At 49.0% G+C, this 3,230-nt stretch overlaps 1 pseudogene; it reads right to left on the bottom strand.

Moving 5' to 3' along the window:
* Positions 1-318: 318 nt before the first annotated feature.
* On the bottom strand, positions 319-2,732 carry LOC147446965 (uncharacterized; annotated as a pseudogene).
* Between the last annotated feature and the right edge of the window lie 498 nt (positions 2,733-3,230).

Genomic DNA, 3,230 nt, shown 5'->3' with positions numbered 1-3,230 from the left:
AAGCAAGATTCTTCCAAGTTAAAAACGATATGCATGAGAAGAACAACTTCATGGGAGGCAAGTATACGATAGGTACGCAACCCATTGTAGTATAGGCTGCGTGGTTTCCCCGGTAGAGACTCCTCTTCTGGCCTTCCATAGTACGGCTTTGTCTGGGAGGGAAGATAGACCAGGCTCCTTGAACCCACCAGATTGTGCAAAAGGGCGAGTTCTTGTAGTATTGGGTGCCCCAATAACTTCCTTTGAAATCCAATGAGGTCAGTGGACGGGGACTTCTGGTGTGCCTCCCTAATGCTCAATGAGATGGCACCCGTCTGACTAGTCAAGCTGGCCCCATTTAGGCCAGAGTAGAGGATTTGTTTCAGGAGGGGCTTGGGCCACTCGTCTCCCCACTTGCCCATAACAAAGGACCAGAAGGATCCGAACTGGTACGCCTCCCTTAGGTGCCTTAGTCTGGCCCATGAGGCCCGCATAGATGCCAATGTGGCATGCCACCATGTCAATTTCCTCCAAGGTAAGCTCACTGGGGAGAACTAGATGGTCAATTACTTGCTGAATGACCCTCTTAATGTTGCATCTTAGGTTGGCTAGGGTGGCTGCACCAAAGCTGTTCTTTGGCACGAGTCGCAAGTAACTGGGAAGCTTTACATATGAGGTGGCAAAGAGGTGTTGCACGGGGCATTTATGATTGAAATAGGGGCTATTTTCCGGGCTAAATAAGCGAAATAGTAGGTAATATGTGCTGGTTATAGCCTTGCTCTCCTCAATGAGAAGATTAACAAGCTCTTCGTATCGAGAGGGGGTGGCAGCCAACCTCGATAACCCAGATCCCAACTGGTTTGATAGAGAAAAAGGCAGGCTGGCCAAGGTAGTACTAGGCAACGAGGGTGGCAGCCCGTAACCTGTTTGCACGGGGCCCTTCTCTGCCTGTAAATAGAGCACCCCCACCTGTTCCTTTAGACCCTCCCTTACCTTGATGCGAGACACTACCCACTGAACCATCTGGTCCTCCGTCCATAACTCCATTTTGCAATAGGCCTCCCTAAGCTCCGGATACTGTCATAAGAATTCCAAGGTCCTCTCCACTTCGGGGGGGGGGTTAGTTGAGGCAGAGGTTCCTACTCATTCACTCCCACGACCGGTCCTTCTTCCAGGATCGCCCCCCCTACATTGGATAGAAGGCACCCTCCCATTTAGGGCTCCTCATCCTTTCCCTCTACGTATTCCCTGTTGGATAAAATATCGACGCTATCGACACTATCGACATCGTCCACGCTTTCAACGTGGTCGACCATCTCGTAGCCCCCTCGTTCACATCCTTCCTTGTCCTCCTTAAACCCAGGCCAATGATCAGTTTTCATCAGGTGCCACATCAAACCCGTTATTTTGTTCTTTTTATGGGTTCCCCATAACCGAGCCTTAGGACTTGCACTACTCTCTCTGTAGATCTCCTCCTAATAACAACGTCGTGATATCCTTGCGATCGTATAATGTCGTCTAACGCATCCCCAAATTGGTTAAATGGGATCGGTTCTATCCCATTCGCATCTACATAGAGGATATAATCCTCGTAAAGAGACCCGGGAATTGGCACCTAGTGGAATTTCGGCCCCTGGGTCATACCTCACTTTTTTTGTCACCCACTCTATCAGCCCCTCAACAGTCCGGCTCGCCTTCATTAACTCGTTAAGGGCTTCTACATTGTGACGTATCTGGGTCTTGTCGGGCGGCATTCCCAAGGCCCAGTTAACTAGCCCGCTGGCGCCCCCCTTGAGCATTTCAATAAGAAAGGGATTGTGGTGTGTCACCATTTTGGGTGTTTGTATAAAGAGGAAGCGTCTCCTCCCCCCGCTAGATCGGTCCACATCGGGCCACCTCCAGTTGGCCATAAATAAAGAGTGGGCACCACACTTAACCAACATGGCAGGCCTACCTTTAGCCTTCACTGTTACCCTCTCGTTGGAGAGCAACCTTTTTAATATGTTGGTGGCCGCATTACTCGGTTGTCGAGTAACATTTGGGAAGAGCAGCAAGTTCTTTCCTTCTACAAGTGTCAGCTCAAATCGATTGGCTATCCGGATCACGTCTGGGCTCTCGCACCTCTCCCCTAGGATGTACTCCAAGAGCACCATTTAGGGTCGACTTCCCTGTGGCCCCAGGCCCTCACAGAAAGAGACTAAACTGCTCTCGGGTATCCAATGTAAAGAATAGCCTCAGGAAGGCTCTCAACAAGTTTATCTTTAGGACGTCTCCATCCATCAAGGTAAGGAGGAAGCTTTTCTGAATGGGGGTCATTGGTGTACACATATCCAGCTCAATACCTGCATAGCTTGTGCAGACCCACAAGGGGCTGGGCGGGTGTAACAGCGGCCCTGACGACTCGTGAGGGATGAGGACTCCGTTGAGAAAGGTGCATCAACTGTCCTGGCCCGCTTAAGGAGCCGACGCAGGCACTCCTCTACTAATTTAAGAAGATGTTGGGAGCTCATGCTCTTCCTTTGTGGTCGTGTAAATGCAGCCCCCATTCCCTTCTTCTTCTCCTCTATCTTATTGAGCATCTCGTAAGCCCATCCGGGCGGGCTATCCCACCTTTGATTTTTATACTCATACCACTACTCGTCTGGAAGCAAGTAGGCCCATGTCTCCTTAAACCGTTCGGCCAGTAACACCCCTATGTGGGCGTCGAGCTCGGCCATTTCTCCTCTCTCTTTGCCCGCCTGTTCTTCTACTCGCTTTTGTCTATTGTCAAAACTATCAAAAACTTTCCAATCAAAGCCTCCTTTTACTTTATTTGTTGTTAGTCATGCCATGTCAAAAATTTGTACGGGTTATAGACACTGCCACACATAAGAGGTAAGACCTCCCAAAACGTTTTGTTCTCAAGTCCTATTTTGTTACCGCTTCTCATGAGGTTACTGGGTACACCTTAAACCCAAGGTTTGGTAGTGAACCAAAAACTCCATCTATTGGTAGCCAAAGTTCTTTTTTGGACCTACACCCTATCATGTTCAAGGGGGGGTTTACTATCATAGCATTAGGTTATGGATACACCAGAAATCCTTGGTTGTGAGAGAACCTAAAACTCACGGTTGACGAGTACACCAAAAACTCGAGGTATCATGAGAGTGGCTTGTTTAGTTCGGGCTTGAGGAGGGGGGTTGTTGGGTGTCAATCCCAAATGGGAACATACTCTTAACGCATTCAAAGGCTATTGGACATTGCATGTATAA

Source organism: Adiantum capillus-veneris, chromosome 11, assembly GCF_014529385.1.
Source record: "Adiantum capillus-veneris isolate H3 chromosome 11, ASM1452938v2, whole genome shotgun sequence".
In the NCBI taxonomy this organism is placed as follows: Eukaryota; Viridiplantae; Streptophyta; class Polypodiopsida; order Polypodiales; family Pteridaceae; genus Adiantum; species Adiantum capillus-veneris.
This window is presented reverse-complemented; position numbering and strand designations above follow the sequence as displayed.